Source organism: Lissotriton helveticus, chromosome 6 (genome assembly GCF_964261635.1).
Source record: "Lissotriton helveticus chromosome 6, aLisHel1.1, whole genome shotgun sequence".
NCBI lineage: Eukaryota > Metazoa > Chordata > Amphibia > Caudata > Salamandridae > Lissotriton > Lissotriton helveticus.
In genome coordinates this window covers 1,260,348,041-1,260,367,704 of record NC_136067.1, presented here as the reverse complement: position 1 = coordinate 1,260,367,704, position 19,664 = coordinate 1,260,348,041, and the positions used below count along the sequence as shown (strand labels likewise).

Sequence of the window (19,664 nt, the reverse complement as noted above, 5' to 3'; positions counted from 1 at the left end):
CTTCAGTGCTAGGCGGATCGCCCGCAGCTCCAACAGGTTTATATGGAGCCGGGACTCCGCCGGAGACCAGATGCCTCTGATCTCCGCCTCTCCCAAGTGGCCTCCCCAGCCCTGGAGGGACGCGTCCGTCACAACTACGTGCTCCGGTTGGGGAAGGGAGAGGGATCTGCCTCTGACCCAATCGCGGTCTGTAAGCCACCACTGCAGTTGTCTCGCAGTGCCCTCCGAGATCAAGACATGGTCGGACAAGTTGCCCTGATGCTGGGCCCACTGAAACTTCAGGTCCCACTGCAGAGCCCGCATCCGCCACCGGGCGTGATGCACCAGAAGGATGCAGGAAGCCATCAGCCCCAGCAGCCGCAGCGTCAACCTGACCGAAACCCGGGATAACGGCTGAAAGATGGGAATCAAAGCCTGTATATGCCGGACTCGCCGTTCCGGAGGATAAACCTGAAACTGCGCCGAGTCGAGAACCGCTCCGATGAAAAGGAGCTTTTGAGAGGGACACAGGTGTGATTTCGGCACATTGATGGAAAACCCCAGCTCGTGCAGGAGGTCTGCCGTCATCTGAAGGTGGACGACGACTGTCTGGGGCGAGCCCGCCTTCAACAACCAGTCGTCCAGGTAGGGGAAGACTGAAACCCCCAACCGGCGCAGATGGGCTGCGACCACCGCCATCACCTTTGTGAACACCCGTGGGGCGCTGGTAAGGCCGAATGGGAGCACGATAAACTGAAAGTGCTCGTGGCCTACTGTGAACCGCAGGTAACGCCGGTGGGCCGGCAGGACGCGGATGTGAAAATACGCAATCTGCAAGTCCAACGCTACCATCCAGTCTAGCGGGTCTAGAGCAGCCAAGACCTGAGCCAAAGTCAACATCTTGAACTTCTCCTTCCGGAGGAAGCCGTTGACGTTTCGTAGATCCAAGATAGGACGTAGGCCCCCTTTGTCCTTCTTGGGTACCAGAAAGTAGTGGGAATAGCAACCACATCCTACTTCTGGCCCAGGAACGCGCTCGATGGCCCCCTTGGCCAAGAGGGCCGTAACTTCCTTATGCAGAAGTGTCAAGTGGTCCCCCGACACACGCTGGTTCTGCGGTGGCATGGCTGGAGGAGTGGTCTCGAAGGGGAGGGAGTAGCCCCTTCGGACGAGCTGCAGCACCCACCTATCCGATGTTATTGTGCGCCAGTGGGAGAGGTGATGGCGAACCCTGCCGCCCACCGGCGTCACATGGGCCTGAAAGCATGGACTAGGAGGATTTAGAGGCGGATGCTGCGGGGGGAGGTGTGGTCTGACCTCGCCGCTGTCCCCGACCGCCACCACGGCGGTTCCCACGGCCGCCGCCGCGTTGAGAAGTCTGTTGCAGCGCGTGGCTGGCAGCACGTGTGGGACCGCCCCTTCCGTGGCCACGAAAGGAGCGAAACGAACCCGTTTGCTGGCGCTGGGTCGAGAGACCCAAGGACTTGGCCGTGACCCTGGAGTCCTTGAAGCGTTCCAGCGCGTGGTCCGCTTTGTCGCCAAAAAGGCGGCTGCCATCAAACGGCATGTCCATCAATGCAGTCTGGACATCTGCCGAGAAATTGGCGGATCTCAGCCAGGCGTGGCGACGAATCGCCACCGTCGTGGACATCGCCCTGCCCAGTGAGTCGGTCGTATCAAGACCACACCTTATGGAGTATCGTGCTGCGTCTCGGCCTTCAATCATAGCCTTGCCGAGCTTAGCCCGTACCTCCGGCAGGCATTCAGGCAGCAGTTCCGCGACCGTATCCCACAGAGAGTGGGTGTAGCGGCCCAAGAGGCACGCGGTGTTGCAAGACCGCAGTCCCAGACTCAGGGACGAAAAGACCTTCTTACCATACTGGTCGTACCTCTTAGATTCCCGGTCGGGCGGGGCCGACGGGAATGCGGTCTGGGAAGTCGAGGCCTGGATCACCAGGCTCTCAGGGGTGGGATGGGTGGACAAGAACTTTGGGTCATCCGTACACGGACGGTGGCGTCTGGCCACGTTCCTATCAACAGGCGAACCTGAAGCGGGCCTGGACCACGTGCCCAAAAGAACGTCAGTTAAGGCCTCATTGAACGGCAGCAGTGGCTCCTGTGAGCATGACTGCGGTTTGAGTACCTCAGTGAGGATGTTAGTCCTCACGGCCGCGACGGGGAGCTCAAGGTGTAAGGCCTTGGCAGCCCTCATCAACACCACTGAATAAGCTGCCCCCTCCTCCGTAGCCACGGTAGGAGGCGAGACAAAGCCAGGGTTGGGGGAGTCATCCAGACCACTGGCGTCACCCAAGTCACCTGTCCAGTCCACATCGTACTGACACTCGCGGGTCAGAGGGTCCTCAGACCCCTCCCACTCCTCTCCGCAATCTACATCCTCACCATATTCGGAGTCAACAATGTAGACCGGCTCCCCGGGGTCAACAGGTCCCATCGGCGTCGGACTCGGCGTCGGGCGACGCCGGTTCGACTCCGCGGCCGGAGTCGGAGAGGGAATGGGGGCGGCGCCGCCCGGAGCCGGCGCCGGAGACCCGGCGCCGCACGGGGGCGGCGCTTGGTTTGCCCCGATGGAATCGGCGCCGGAGAGGCCGGTTGACCAGCCGGCGTCGACCCTGAAGGTCCCTGCGGCGCCGGGGCCGGAGCCGTCGGCGACGTCGGGGCCGGAGCACCAGAACCGCTAGGGCCCCCGGACGGGACCACCGGGCCCGCAGGCCCCGTCGGAGGAGACCGTGCCCTCATGGCCATGAGGAACGCCTCTATCTCCTCAGGCGACGCGCCCTGCCCAGGGACCGCAGGGTATGGAGCAGGCCGCGTCGGCGACTCACGCGGAGCCGCGGGGGTGGGGCCACCCGAACCCCCGGCCGCATCGCGCGAGCGTCGGGGGGAGTCGGGGGTACGATGACGACGCCCCGACTTCTTGTGCTTCCTACCCGAGGAACCAGAGGAATGGTGACGACTCCCGGAGCGCTCATGACGGCTCCGCGACCGCTCCCTCGAACGCTCCCTAGACCGGGACCGCTCTCGACGCGGGGCCGACACCCGGAGCTCGAGTAGCTTGCGGGACCGCTCCCGTCTAGCTTTATTCGTCAAGGCCCGGCAATCGACGCAGGCGTCCACGTCGTGGTCCGGGCCCAGGCACCGGAGCCAGAGGCGGTGATGGTCCGTGACCGACATCGTGCGGTCACAGCCGTCACAATTCTTAAAACCGGGCATCCTACCGGCACCTTAAGAGTAACAGGAAAGATTCAAAAACTTTGGTCAAAGACCGGAGTACTGCTCTTCGGATCTGCGCTAACTGGCGCGGAAAAAAGAAGAACTGACGTCAGCGCCCGGATGCGGCGTCTATATACTCCAGCGACGTCATCACGGCGCACGACGCCGACGACGGACGCGGAGCCGCAGGAGACGCCTGCAGACGACGCAGGGGTACTGCTACGCAAAAGTTTCCGGATCCAGACTGACGCCTGGGGATATTCTAAGGCAAGGAATCTAATACTAACCTGTTTCTTTCAGATACCTTGTTCAGGCAGGCAGCGTAGTGAACAAACCAGATATAGCAGTATTATCAATGTATAAGTACACAGCGAGCCGCCAACAACCACTTCGGGCCGGCCGCATCAAGTTAAGTATTTTTTCTTGAAACTTTTTCTTTTAAAAAAAAATTGTTTTATGCAAAGAAACCAGGCAGGTTACAGTACTGTCAATATTTTGCACGGCACCTTCATTTATACAGCCATGTATGTACATAGATCTGATTACATTATAGTGCATCACATATTTTCAATACAATTCTTAGTATAGTCGTCAGAGGGCATGCATTCCTCCACGGGGGTATCCCACACCCCGTCATACATTAGGAGGTATTGGCTTTACAGGCCTATTACTGACGTGCATCCATGTGCAAGACAGCTAACGCAGCTATTCCAGAACACCCCACATGTAAGTCACAATAGGGATTTGTAGCCCCTCACAGCAGTTCCCTTTGAACGGATATTTTATGATGTTAGTGGTGACCAGATATCCCTGGGTCTGGAAGTGCTAAGTAGCAATTCGGAATAATTGGTGAGTTGTTCTAGACAGTAAATCATATCATTAAGCCAGGTCTTAAATTTAGGTGCCCTCCCCCTGCACTACCTACAGACAACCCGTCTCTAGGCCATGAGCAGTGCAAGGGCTACATATTTGCGATGCGTCGCTGGCACATGTTTAACACAACCTAACAAGGTCAGCAACGGCGTGGGCTCGATATGTGTGTTGGTCGTCAAACTCAAGGCCTCAAAAACATGTCCCCAAAATTCACTCACTCCTGGGCATTCCCAGGCCAGGTGCATAAAATCAGCTTTTGGAGCATGGCACCAGTCACATCTGTCTGTGTTCCGTAACTGATACTTGTACATCTTGACCGGCGTATAATACAATCTATGCAAATATTTATAATGTATGATGCACAGCCTACTGCTAGCGGAAACCCGCTCAGTCTGTGAGCACCAATATTCCCATTGATCATCTGTCAATATAAAACCCAAGTCTTCTCCCCAGCGTGTGCAGGACGGCGTGGTCGATACATTCCGCTGTGTGTGGACCGTGCAGTATATCAGTGAGACAAGGCGTTTGGCTGTCGCATTTTGAAGGATCAGCTGCAGTGGTGCAAGTGCCGGGGGTTCAGCCGGGAATTCCGGAGTTAGAGACGGGACCCCCTGTTTAAAGCCATATATACAGAAAGGCGGCAAGTGGGGTTTGTTGTACGCCCTGAAATACACTCTCCGAATCCGAAATTGTCCATCGTGGTATAGGTCTCCCCAGGTACTAATTTCCACTCGGACCTTAAATCTTAATTAGCAATGAGTTTCGCCAGGATTTTTGCATCACAATTGAGAAGGGAGAGCGGCCTGTAGGATCTGCATTGTTGGTGGCTTCTCGGGTTTCAAAAGGGAGATAATGAGCGCTTCTCCCATGGATGGTGGGAGGCAGCTCACTAGTGACTCCATGTAGACCTCGCGTAGAATAGGGGCCATCAAATCTATATAGGTTTTGTAAAATTCTATCGGAATGCCATCCGTGCCAGTGGCTTTTCCTGATTGTCTTCGCATGATGGCTTACCTAACATCATCCAAATCAAAGGGAGCACACAGAAATGTCGCTTAACCAACCCAGGGACACATCCCCCAGATATGCCTCAAGGTCCAAGTCATCACCCCTGGTAGTAGTGTAAAGAGCTTTGTAGTGAAGTGTGAAAGCATCAAGTATGCTTGCGGTGTCTCGACAGTGTGTCCCATCAAGGCCCTCCAGCTCCACCACGTAATTGGAATAGCGTGGTCTTCTAATTGTATCTGCTAGCGCCTTACCGGGCCTCTCTCCCTCCCCATACCTGCGAGCTACCCAGGGCTTGCCTCTAAATCGTGTTTTCCTTTGTGTCATGTCCATGTACTCTGTAAGCTTCTCTCTGAACTTGAGTTGCGTAATCCTATCCGGTCTGAGCGCCAGCGTGGTTTCCAATGCCTTGAGCTCCAAATTAAGCCTGCGAAGTGTGTTGGTGATGTCTTAGCAGCCCAGCCCCTTTAGATATGCAGAACCCTCGGAGTGTGACTTTAAATGCTTCCCAGATGGTCTCTACAATCTTTATTGTGCCTTTATTCCGTTAAAAAAAAGTCCTGGATCTCCTCCCGCAGTTCTTCCTGGAAGACTACATCTAATAGTATACTAGCATTGAGTCTCCAAGCACACCTTGGAGGATTTAAGTCTGCTGAGGAAAATGTGAGTTTGTCTGGTGCATGGTCAAAGTATGTCCTAGCTAAATGCTGCACCTTGCGTACCGCTGGGCCCAGTCCCCTAGAAATAATCCCATAATCTAGCCTCGCCCATGACGCGGCTTGTGCTGTGTATTGTGTCCCTTTACGTTTCAGGGGATTGGTGTGCCTCCACACATCAAGCAATTGGTATTCTGTGAGAGTATCCTGTACAACAGTGCGCGCCTTGGTGTAATGGTGGGGGGCAGGGTGAGACCTATCCAGGCTCGGTTATAGGTAACATTGAAATCTCCACCCCATATGATGTGATTAGAGCCTATCGCATTGATCGCCGCCCATAACGAGGTAAAGAAACCCGGGGCGTCCATGTTCAGCCCGTAACAGCATGCTCGAGTTACTGACTCTGACCCCAGTCGCCCCCATGCCAGGCAGTACATCCCCTGATCATCACTCGAAGCTCCAGCTAGGTAGAAGGGCACTGTTTTTTGACCAGTATGGCGGTTCATCGTGCGTAGGATGAATAGGACGAGAAGATTATGTGTTCCGCCAATCTGGACGCAAACATATTGGCTCTCTAGGGAGTGAAGTGAGTTCCTTGCAGCATGGCTATATGTGTCTGGTGCCTGTCCAAGTAAGCCAGGACCTGCCTCTTTTTCCTTGGATCCCCCAATCCCCTGACGTTCCATGTGATAATATTCAGCTGTGCCGTGTCTGTGTCAGCCATGTACCCGTTTCTTCGATAAGGTCATGCCGCGCCCCTGAAGTGCATTACCCTGCAACCATGTGTGCACAGCACATAATGTCATGTTGCATGCCGAGCATTTCACCTGTATTCTACCGGTCAACTCTGTGATCCTGGAAAAAAGATCAGCATCATGTACGCAATACCAACTTAAAATAATCAGTTCCCCTTCAACTCCCACCCCCACCCACTGAAGCAACCCCAACCTACCAGTAAGACCATTGTTACTCCCCTCTTTGGCACCAATAGCCAACCATCCCCGCGATTGTCCGCAGTGATCAACAGTGGGGATATGCCCATTGGGGGCCAACCTTAGGCTACAGCACAATTACCTCCCACCCCTAGAGCCCTTCTTAGATGGTATATCTAGGTCTAATGGGGTGGAGAGTGCCTGGTGTACAGTGAGTCAGCTCATCACGGCTTACCAATTACGCAGATTACTTGTCCCTTGAAGTAGGTCCGCCGGTCACACATCCAGCCTTTCCTGTAGCGATATATCAAACAGCTATTGGTAGTAAAAAAAAAATAACACTGCGAGAAAAAGAAAAGGGATAACGTTCATTGTGAGTCCTCTTCCGGTCCTGTCGAAAAGGATTGCTGCGACGCAGAGGGAGTCCCAGTAGTGCGTTTCGTACGCTTCAAATGCTTGAGGAACTCTTCCACTTGCTGTGGCTTGGTGAAGAAGCATTGCTTCCCTTGGTGTGTGACCCTAAGACGCGCAGGATATAAACGCATAATCGATTTGGGCCAGCCTCAGTTTGTTCTTAACATCTATGAATTTGCACCTTTCCCCTTGCACCGTAGGGGTGAAGTCAGGATAAATTAAAAACTTGTTGCCATCGTAATTTAGTTGTTGCTTGCTCCGTGCCACCCGCAACACCACATCTCGATCCCTGTAGTTCAAAAGTCATGCTATTATGGGCCGCGGTGTGCTGCCGGGCGGTGGCCGCGGTCCCAATGAGCGATGGGCCAGTTCTACTATGTACTGACTGGATAAGGCTCCAACACTAATCGAGGACAATAACAGTAGCTCCACATACTCCCCCATCTTGCCCGTGTTGGTCAACTCGGGAATGCCTATTATGCGAATGTTATTGCGCCTACTGTGCGCTTCCGTCCTCGTTTTTGGCAGCAATCAGTTTCAAGAGTTTGTCCATTTGAGCAAGTTGCATCGTGGGTCTGACTGCAGTTTCCTCAATGTCCGATATGCGCCTTTCCGCCTCCTTGAGCCGGTCCAGCTTGTGAGCGATAGCATCCATCCGCGTTGAAAGACTATCTACTTTATCCACCATCTGCACATCTATCTGTGCCGACGCCCCCTCTTGAGCCTCCTCTCTCCTGTCATTATCCTGTAACTGCGGGCCTCGGGTAGTGCGCCGCGCCACTTCAAAATTTAATTTGGGCTGTCTAGTATCAGGTATGCCCATGGCAAGTCTGGGATACGCCCCAGTTTCTCTAGGTCAGTCTCGTTGTAGACTTCTTGCGTCCCAGTTTGCCTGAACACTCAGGGTAATATGTTATCCACGAAGAGCAGAGCAATACTGCTGTGCAGCGAATCTACGCGTAACGGGTGGAGGGCTGCTTTCAATCCGTTAATCAGGACCCCCGACTGTAACCAGAGCCCCGGTGTCCCAGCACAGTCTCTTCTCTTGAAGTACAGAGTCAGGCTCCCCTTCCCTCCTCAAGGGGTCCACCGCCCTCTAGGTCTCAGTACCTTATAGCCTTGTCGTCATCCAGGCCACCTCTAGGAATATGGCGTCAGTGCATGTTCAGGGGTATCAGAAGGCACATCCTGGTCTCTCTCGCTATGTCTCTCCTGCATGGGGGCATAGATTCCGAAGAGTTCCGCAGGCGGCTAGGCAGTATCCCTGTGCAGTTCTCGCGTAGTGGTGAGCAGCTTCCCAGCCTCAAGCTTATCTCCTCGTCGCCTAGCGCTTTCACCGCCTTTCACTTCTGGGCCGCCGGGGCATCAGCCGTTCTTTCTCCCGCACCTCCACCAGCAATCAGAGGAAGCTCACCTGGGTGTCCTGGAGCCTCCACATGTGCTGCCACGGTGTGCACTCCTCTCTTCGCCGCAGTCAAAGTTGGTCCCTTTGCAGAGAATGCGGCGGGCCGCGTCAAACACCCGCCAGCGCGATTCTCAATGGCAGTCAGCCAGGTCTGCCTGCACTCAAGTCAGCAATGCAGCGCCAGGTGTGGGTTCTGTGCGCCACTTTCGGTTGGCTTACTCGCCCTCCCGGGCGGTATGCGGGGAGTATATAGTGGCAGGCGCCGCCGGTCAGACAGGGGAGCAGCAGCGTACTGTGCCAGCTTTTGTGTCCTGCCCACCGCACCAGTCTTAAATACTGTCACCTCTCTCCCCTGGCAGTAGGCAAACTGGGCTCCTCTACAGCATGTAGTCGAGCCTCGGGCCTTTCTCTCTCGGCACGGCCGGTCAGGTTTCTCTCCGGGGCATAGCCACCTCGTGGCAGGCCCCGGTGTCACGTTGCGATCGGGGCCAGCACAGCGCTCCACAGCGGCCCCCCTCCTTCCTTCAGCTGAGTCTTCTCAGCACCACAAGAGCTGCGCAGCCCCAAATCAGCTGAGATTTCTACCGGAGCTCCAGCAGGACCCCCGCAGCGTTATACCGGCAGGATGTCCCCAAAGTAGCAAGTATGATAAATACCGGATAAATGCACCAGGCTGCAGGAGCCTCACTGGTGTGGGGCCATACTGCTTGTGCGCCACCTAGCGCCCCCGTTTAACACCCAAAATCTAGTTGTAAAATTCTAAATAAAAAATCAGATGGAAGGAGGTATGTTCTGCTACTGTCTTGCTTGTGGATGTGAAGTTCCTAATTAACAAGTTACTTACCTTCGGTAACGCTTTTTATGGTGGATACAGTATCTGCCTGTTGATTCCTCACCGTGTGAATATCCCCCTGTGTCAGCAACATTCGGAAAATTCTTTTGTAGCACGCCAGCGTGGACAACGTCATAGGAGCACTGCATCACGCGCGACTCCGACTGATGTCACCGACTCCTTATTAGGCCTACGTCGGCGTGATGACATCAGTTCCGCCCTTTTATCCGTGCCTTCGAGGCACCTGGACGGACCAATGACAGTAGATACATACATATACAGTGTACACAGTACATAATATCCAAAATAACACACATAGTGTGTAGACAATGTATTTAAAACTATATATATATATATATATATATATATATATATATATATATATATATATATATATATAAATATTAAAAAATTGCCCTGAAGCAAGGATGCCCTGCGCAGATGAGTGCTTTCACCAAAGCTTTTATTTTCAAAACCGGCATTTAAACTCCATCAGCATAAATCCCTTACGCGTTTCAGAGCTCGAGGGCTCCTTCGTCAGAGGGTGGCACTGCGAAAACTGACAAACTTGCTGGGGCGCCATTAACTACTTGTACTTCCCTCGTGGGCCTCACAGGTGAGTCATATTTCAGGCATGCTGGAACCCGTAGTTCAATACCTGCAAGAAGTTTTCCCTTGTGGGTTCAGTAACAGTCCAGTGTCATTATTAAAATATATACAAGGGCCAAGAGGTTTGAAAAAATCGGACCTTCAGGCGCAGCTGAGCAGAATGAAAGGGAACCAACGTTTTCACTGCAGCCCACTCGGGTATTGTATATATTTTAATAATTGGTTAATGTGCCACCACACAATTTGGTGACATCCCTGTGTCTTGTGCACACCTTTGGTGCTCGATAAAACAAGCTTCCACAATATTGGTTGTTTCCAAAATTTATTCACATTTCATCATTAGTTTCATGATTTTCATGATGTGAGTTAATTGTTCTTGTTTAGCGTATTACACATTTTAAAAATTGAGCCATTTTTAAAATGTGTAATACGCTAAACAAGAACAAGTGCCAGACGTATCGCCCACAATTCCAGAAGGTTGATGTGAAGCAACCTTTCCTCTGGAGACCAAAGGCCCTTGACCTCCATATCCCCCAGATGAGCACCCCACCCTAGAGTGGATGCATCCGTTATCACTGTGGCCACCGATGGAGGTAGTTGAAAGGGCTTTCCTTGATACAGTTTGCCCTCCACACTTCACCAAGACAGATCCGCTGCAGTTTCTCTGGAGATCCTGATCGACTCCCTGAGATCTCCGTTGTGTTGATACCACTGCCTGCGGAGGTACCACTGGAGTGCTCTCATATGCCAGCGTGCATGGTTGACCAGCAATCAGACCGAGCAGACGAAGGACCTTCAAGACTGGAACGACCGCTCCATTGTGAAATAAAGGAATCATTTCCTGTATGTCGCGAATCCGTTGTGGAGGAGGGAATGCCCGACATACAGTTGTATCCAGTACCGCACCAATTAACAGGTTGCGCTGGGAGGGCACCAGGTGAGATTTGGGTACATTTATCGAAAAACCCAACCTGTACAACAACAGAGTTGTGTCTTGCAGATGATGGAGCACTTTCTCTGGAGATTCCGCATTGATCAGCCAATCGTCCAGATAAGGGAAAACTGGAATCCCTGATCTTCTGAGATGTGCTGCCACCACAGCCATCACCTTGGTGAAGACTTGAGGCACAGTAGTAAGACCAAACAGAAGGACCACAAACTGGTAATGCTGCGATCCCACCGTAAAACAGAGATACTTCCTGTGCGACTTCAGGATTGGGATGTGAAAATATGCATCCTACAAGTCTATCGACACCATCCAGTCTTCTTCCAGCAGCGCTTGAAGAACCTGCGCAAGGGTGAGCATCTTGAACTTCTCCTGCTTCAGGTAAAGTTCAAGATCCTGAGATCCAGGATTGGACGAAGTCTGCCATCCTTCTTGGGGACCAGGAAATACCGGGAGTAGCATCCCTGACCCCTTTCCTGCTCCGGAACCACCTCTATCGCATCCTTTCTCAATAATGCCAGGAGTTCCTCCTACAGAAGTAGCAGGGGGTCCTCTGAGCAAAAGCCTTGGCAAGGAGGGTAATTCGGAGGGAATTCCCAAAAGGGAAGTGCATACCCATTCTCTACGAGATTGAGAACCCAAAGGACCGACGTGACCGATTCCCAATACTGTAGAAAATAGGTAAGCCGACCCCCTACAGGACCCGCATGATCCGGAATGGCGGATCTAGGGCTGCTTTGCTGTAGTAGGGGGGGGGGTGGGTAGAGGAAGAGGAGGAGGAGACCTGATGTCCTCGAGGACGACCCCTTTGTTTTCCTCTAAGATTTATACAAAGGATTTTGTTGCTGCTGCTGTGATTGCTTGTAGGGACAAAAAGAAGATCTTCCAAATCCCCTATATCTTTTGCCCACAGATCCTCTAGTTTGCAAACCTAAATTCTGGCTGTAGCTCTGCTGTCCTTGAACCTCTCCAATGCAGCATCAGCTTTCTTCCCGAAAGGCCTGAGCCATCAAAGGGAAAATCCATTAAAGCAGCCTGAACATCCGCAGAGAACTCGGAAGTCTTCAGCCAAGCAGGTCTTCTGGTGGCAATCGAAGACCCCATGACTCTAGCCACTGAATCCGCTGTGTCCATACCACATTGTATGACCTGCTGAGCAGCAGCCTGAGTGTCAGAAATCACATCATTAAAATTCTTTGTCCTCCTCAGGAAGCTTAGGAGACAGCTGTTCAACAGTATCCATCAAAGCATGGATATATCGACCCAGCAAACAAGTGGCATTTGTAGACTTTAGTGCCATACTGGCTGACGAAAACACATTTTTTGAATTTTTTTGGTCCTGCTTTTTGGAATCCTTATCACCAGGTACCTGGGGAAAAGCACCTGCAGATCTTTTAGAGCAGGCAGCTTGTACTACCAAACTCTCTGGCAAGGGATGAGTAGATAAAAATTCAGAGTCGCCAGGAGCCATGCTATAACGCCTTGCAACGGCCTTAGAAACTGCAGGAGCTGTAAGAGGTCTATTCCATACCTCCAAGATTGGATCAGTCAGAGCCTCAAGAAAAGGAAGTAAAGGCTCCACCACAGATGAAGGTGAATGGAGGACTTCAGTCAGAATGTTCGACTTATATTCAACGGATGGCAAAGTCAAATTTAACAGATCTGCAGCCTTTTTAATTACTACACGGTAGGGAGCCACATCTTTTGAAGGAACATCAGATACTGTGGCCAACTCCCAATCAGGAGACAGCTCTAGACATCCTGTAGATCGTCAAAATAATCCTCCTGATCTTGAAGCTCACCTTCTTCAACTTCAGCTTCCCCATAACTCTTCTCCTCTAAAAGTCGCTGTGCTTTGCGCCTCGACTACTCTATTCGTACTGACGTCGTCGGATCCGGTATCGACTCCGAAGGAGCCGGAGCCGGCGTCGAATGTGGAGACGGAGTCGGCGTCGAACGAGGAGCTGGAGCCGGTTTCGAACGAGGAGCTGGAGCCGGCGTCGAACCTTGATGTCGTTCCGGAGCTGGTGCAGCCGTAAGCGGCGTCGATGACTTCGACGGCGCCGAAAGATGCCAAGGTGGAGCCGGAGTTGGCATAAACGGCACCAGAGCATAGGCTTGGGGAACCCCCAAATTGTATGCCAACGGACCCATGGGACCAGCCGGTGCTCCAGAAGGGTACATGGCTCTCGCATAAACACCATACAGGGCGTTTAAAAAATGCGAAGGATCCTGTCCTGGACCCGGAAAAGGAGGGTACGAACCCACCGGCTGCTCCCTGAGGAGGCTTCACAGGATTTGAATCCTCTTGTTCCTTGGGTTGGTTTACCGGAGTCGCTGAACCCTGAGCAACAGGAACTTCCTCCTCTTCTTCCTTGTGTCCCGAAGATGGAGATGGATCCGGAGACGGATTCAACACCGGAGCCGGCGAATGTTCCTGTGACTCCAAAGGCGAGGCCTCACCTCCATGACTTCGAACTGGAGAGGGTGATACCATGTCCTTACGATGCCTTCTTGAAGACGACTGTTTTCGAATCAGACTCCTTACCGAAAAGTGCCTTGAACTATGCTTCCTTCTCTTATGCTTCTTCTTAGACAATCTGGAAGCATGTCCCGAAGTCGACTTCGATGCCGACCTCGACCGGGACCTCGACTTTGACTTTGGGCGTCTAGATCTCGACCTCTTCCTGGCATCCTTACCCTTCAATTTGTCAACAAGAAGTTTCACCTCTCGTTCTCGAAGAGCCTTCGGGTTCATCTTCAAACAGGATCGACAACCTTGGACGTCGTGATCCGAACCCAGACACCATAGACAGTCACCATGCGAATCTGTAATGGACATCATCTTTCCGCAGGAATCACACGTCTTAAACCCAGTCTTCTTCGACAACATCACTACAGAAGACAGCAACATCAAAGGGATACAAATAAACTCACAATAGTAACATAGTTACCATCGACTCAACAGAAGATCCCTCGAAACCGTTTGCGTCGACGACGCGGAAAAAAGGGAACTGATGTCATCACGCCGACGTAGGCCTAATAAGGAGTCTGTGACGTCAGTCGGAGTCGCGCGTGATGCCGTGCTCCTATGACGTTGTCCACGCCTGCGTGCTACAGAAGAAGTTTCCGAACGTTGCTGACGCAGGGGGATATTCACAAGGTGAGGAATCCACTGGTAGATATATCCATCAGAATTTCTTTTTAAAAAATACTCTATTGTTGCTTTTGTTTTTTTAGATAGAACCAATACAATCATTAAAGCACAAGTTACTACTTGTGTAACGATACATTAATTAGTATTAGAGACATTAGTTAGTATTAGATTCCTTACCTTAGAATATCCCCAGGCGTCAGACTGGATCCGGAAATTTTTTCGTAGCAGTACCCTTGCGCGTCAGTAGGCGTCGTCTGCGGCTCCGCGTCCGTCGTCGGGGGCGCCGTGCTGACGTCGTCGGAGTACTTAGACGACGCCTCCGCGTGCTGACGTCAGTTCTTAGACACAGCATTTCCGCGCCAGAAACGCAGAGCCATGTTAAAAACCAACACTGGTGCCATTGAAACTAGGGCCCTGAAAGGGGACAACCCTAACCCTAGATATTGGTTCGCAGAACGGGGAGGATGGGTGGGTCGGTAAGGAATCTAATACTAACTAATGTCTCTTACAGATATATCGTTACACAAGTAGTAACTTGTGCATCTGAAAGAGACACGTTAGTATTAGATTCCTTACCTTAGAATAGATACCCCAGCAATACCAACCCCGGTGGTGGGTCTGCAAACCAATAATCACACCAGAAAGTCCTGGAGGACGGAACGGCCAAAGAAGCCATCCCTCCAGACTTGGCTGTCCAGGCAGTAGTGTCTTGCAAACGTGTGCAGCGATGCCCACGTAGCTGCCTGACAGATGTCTTGTAAGGGCACACCCCTGCCCAGGGCAGTGGTAGCCGCCGTCGCTCGGGTAGAATGAGCCCGCAGTCCAACCGGGGGCTCCCACCTAGCCAAGGAGTAGCATGCCTGGATACACAGGATGATCCACCGAGAGATGGTCCTCTTGTGCACCGCTTTCCCCTTCTTTGCGCCCACGTAACCAACAAAGAGTTGGTCATCCACCCGGAACTGGCGTGTGCGGTCCAAGTAGAATGAGAGCGCACGTTTTGTGTCCAGACGGTGGAGCCGCTCTTCCTCTTTAGAGGGTGGCGGGAAGAAGGTTGGCAAGGTGATAGACTACCTGATGTGGAAGGCCATGACAACCTTGGGCCGGGAAGAAGGTTAGGTACGCAGCACCACTTTGTCCGGATGGACAGAAAGGAAAGGTGGAGTACAAGAAAGGGCCTGGAGCTCACTCACTCTCCTGGCAGAGGTGATGGCAACCAGGAAAGCAGTCTTCAGAGTTAGAAGGCGTAGAGGACAATTGTGAAGTGGCTCAAAGGGAGCGCACATCAGGAATGTAAGAACCAGGTTCAAGTCCCACTGAGGCATTACAAACGAAACAGGAGGAAACGTGTGTGTGATGCCCTTAAGAAATCTATTAACAATAGGGGACTTGAACAAAGAAGGTTGATCAGGCAGCCTGAGAAAGGCTGAAAGGGCAGAAAGGTAGCCCTTGATAGTGCCCAGAGCAGAGCCCTGCTGGGCAAGAGAAAGAAGGAAGAGAAGGACCTCAGAAAGAGGGGCATTGAGGGGATCCACAGCCTTTGCTGTGCACCATGCCACAAATCTGTTCCACCTGCAGGCGTATACCGACTTTGTGGAGGGACGCCTGGCTGCCAGAATGATGTTACAAACTTCAGGAGGCAAGTCAAATGGCCTCAACTGTCGCCGCTCAATCTCCAAGCATGGAGGTGGAGACTGGACAGGTTCGGGTGGAGGACCGTCCCCTGCTGCTGCGACGGAAGGTCCTCCTGAAGAGGCGACGAACCGGGGGATCGACTGACATACTGAGTAGCTCTGGATACCAGTACCTTCTCGCCCAGTCCGGAGCCACAAGGATGACTTGGGCCCGGTCGCGCTTGATCTTCTTCAGCACTCTGGGCAGAAGTGGTATAGGCGGAAAGGCGTACAACAGACCGCAACTCCACTCGCGACGAAAAGCGTCTCCGAGCGAGTGCCGCCTTGGAAATACCAACGCGCAGAACTGATGACATTGCGTGTTCTCTTCGGTGGCGAATAGATCTAACCAAGGCTCTCCCCATCGCTGAAAGAGGCCTTGCGCCACGTCCGAGTTCAGACTCCATTCGTGATCCATCATGCACCGACGGCTGAGCTCGTCCGCCCTGGCGTTCAGAGAACCTGCCAGGTGTTGAGCCACCAGGGTCACGCCCTGGCGTTCCAGCCATTGCCAAAGGCGAAGAGCCTCTTGACAAAGGATCCACGACCCCACCCCGCCTTGTTTGTTGCAGTACCACATGGCGGTGGTGTTGTCCGTGAACACCTGCACTACACTCCCCCGGACAGAGGGGAGGAATGCCTTCAGTGCCAGACGAATCGCCCTGAGCTCCAACAGGTTGATGTGGAGCCGGGTCTCCGCCGGAGACCAGAGGCCTCTGATCTCCGCCTCTCCCATGTGGCCTCCCCAGCCCTGGAGGGATGCGTCTGTCACAACTACGTGCTCCGGTTGGGGAAGGGAGAGGGATCTGCCGCTGACCCAATTGCGGTCCGTAAGCCACCACTGCAGCTGTCTCGCAGTGCCCTCCGAGATCAGGACGTGGTCGGATAGGTTGCCCTGATGCTGGGCCCACTGAAACTTCAGGTCTCACTGCAGAGCCCGCATCCTCCACCTGGCGTGATGCACCAGTAGGATGCAGGAGGCCATCAGCCCCAGAAGCCGCAGCGTCAACCTGACCGAAACCCGGGATAACGGCTGAAAGATGGGAATCAGAGCCTGAATAACCCGGACCCGCTGTTCGGGCGGATAAACCGTATAATTTATATGTGAGTAAATCACGACCAAGGAGGTTGTTAATGGGGTTGCCAGGGGGTAACTACTGAAGAAAGGTGACCACAAACAACATGTGGGGGGCTGGAGCGTGGGTCACGGGCGGCACTGGAGAACCAAGGCGCATTTCTCAGGGGGTGGGGAGGAAGATCCCATGGGTCGAGACTATAATTAAGTCACAGATGTATAAGGAGAAAGGTGACTAGAGGGCTACTAGAGGGCTTGGCGAGTCCCTGGTGTGCTCTATCAGTGCATGCAACTGGGTATCCCAATTGTACGCAACTTGAAGTTTGAGAAGGCCCCTTGCTTCTTCCCTGTGAAGAGCAGTGCCCTTAGCTGAGGTCCACTGTCTAAGCTTCCCCCTCTAGGCAGCTGGAGAATAGGAGACTTCCACGCCGTTGCAAATAAGCATTTGGCTAGAACTAGGGCCAGATCTATAAACGTTAAACCTTGTGGTAACCCTTATCGGTTCCAACCTCAGAAAAAGCCCAAAAGAGAGTGTCCCTACATCCAGTGATTTGTGTAATGTCTCTTAGAAAATCTGTCCAGAGGAAACTCCGGAGGGGCAAGCCCAGAACATGTGTAAAAGGTTTACTGGAGCTGCTCGGCATCTGGTTCAATCGTCGGTAACTGCAGTAAAAATGAGGTGAAACATATCCTTCATAAGGTGAGCCCTATGTAAGACGCAGATTGCATGCACTGTAATCTAGTGTTACGGGGGAGTCCGGGGGGTATTCAAGAATTGTCTCTCAATTTAAAAAATCTTTTTTTTACAGAGGTGATGGCTGAGATCGTTCCCCCATTTCTCTATATGAGGGAGGAGGCTCACACCGGTATGCTGGCAAACTGCTTTATAAAACAAGAGATTAGCCTCCTAATGTGACCTGTAGTCTAAAGCGTTTGGAGAAGGGTGTTTGTTTCTGGCTCGGCATGTTGGACGCCGTTCCACTATTTCGTAAGAGCTCTACGTATGCATATAGGAGAAAACGGTACAAAAGGGGGTGGTGATGGACGGAGCATCTGAACCAATCAAACACTCACACCCAGTCAACAGATCTGGGTTTAATCCATCACCGTTCGTTAGCCCACTCTGCCACCCCAGTTCAGACATGCAAATCAGATATGCAAATCAGTCTGACCCTGTGCCTCATGGGAACAGTCCAGCCCGAACTACCAAGCCATGCCTTCCCTGGATCGGAAACAAGCTTCCTAGGACCAGTTTCAGGCATTTGCATATGGCCATGTCTGAACTGGGGTGGCAGAGTGGGCTAAAGAACGGTGATGGATTAAACCCAGATCTGTTGACTGGGTGTGAGTGTTTGATTGGTTCAGATGCTCCATCCATCACCACCCCCTTTTGTACCGCCATATAGGAGAAAGGCACCACTTGCTCAGGTGCAGAGTCCCAAGATCATGGAAGCTGTGTAGAGAATGCTCTGAAAATTAATCATGCGCAGTCTCCAACCCCCATCTCCTTCCATGGCACCAGATCACTGGTTGAGAGCACGCCCGTCGGGGGTGAAAGACCAGGAGACGTATCGTTAGGCTGGAAGACCAAGAGAGGTATCGCAGAGGGTGGAAGACCAGGAGAGGTATCGTCGGGGGTGGAAGACCAGGAGACATATTGTCGGAGGTGGAAGACCAGGAGACGTATGGCTGGGGGTGGAAGACCAGGAGTCGTATCGTCGGGCTGGAAGACCAAGAAGGGTATCACCGGGGGTGGAAGACCAGGAGATTTATCGCCGGGGGTGGAAGACCAGGAGAGGTATCGTCGGGGGTGGAAGACCAAGAGAGGTATCGCCGGGGGTGGAAGACCAGGAGATTCATCGCCGGGGGTGGAAGACCAGGAGAGGTATCGCCGGGGGTGGAAGACCAGGAGAGGTATCGCCTGGGTGGAAGACCAGGAGAGGTATCGCCTGGGTGGAAGACCAGGAGAGGTATCGCCGGGGAGGAAGACCAGGAGAGGTATCTTCGAGGGTGGAAGACCAGGAGAGGTATTGCCGGGGCAGGGGCGTCCGCGGAAAGTTTTCCAGGAGGGGGCAACATTTTTACTACATCACCATCCTCCGACATGATTGAGCACAAGTCTTCAATACATAAATAAAAAATCTAATAAGACACAAAGCTTAAATATACAAAGAAACCCATGGGGGGGAGGAAGAAAAATCGTGTGAGGCTCCACAGCAGATGACCTGGCAACTACAATGAAACAGAGGAAAAAACAAACAAGCATTGGCATAGCCAATAGGTCTCGCCTTTGGGACCCTATATGTGTTTTTAGCCATGCAACACTCGATGTTGTTGCACCAAGGTTATTGTACTGGACAACTAAACACTTCTAAGGCCCCAAAGGGGAGTCCTATTGGCTATGTCAATGCTGTTTTTTTTTTTTAAAGGACAAGCAGTGCTATAGGGCTCCGGCTGCCACTTAGTCCACCACATCCCACGTAGATGCTGCAGCCATCTTTGAATGGTTTTAAAGCCAATTAAAAAGCCGTCACCAGTGTATATGAATCCCTATCTCAAATGTGAGACTGTTCTCCTGCTTCCGAATTCTTTAAAATACAAATAATATAAAAAGAACATCCCTTTCTGAGCTGCACGGCTCATCCTACCCACGTTTCATGCGCAGATTTGAAATACTGATGGTTTGGGCTTCCCGGAATTCAAATGGTGGAGAGGTGTGGAGAGGTGTAGAGAGGTGTAGAGAGGTGTAGAGAGGTGTAGAGAGGTGTAGAGAGGTGTAGAGAGGTGTAGAGAGGTGTAGAGAGGTGTAGAGAGGTGTAGAGAGGTGTAGAGAGGTGTAGAGAGGTAGAGGTGCAGCGAGGTAGAGGTGTAGAGAGG

General features: G+C 52.4%; 1 protein-coding gene across 1 annotated transcript in view; it reads right to left on the bottom strand.

The window, feature by feature from the left end:
- The window catches only part of IGF2R (insulin like growth factor 2 receptor), a 1,933,894-nt gene that overhangs the window by 279,287 nt on the left and 1,634,943 nt on the right, over positions 1-19,664 (bottom strand). The window lies entirely within an intron of this gene.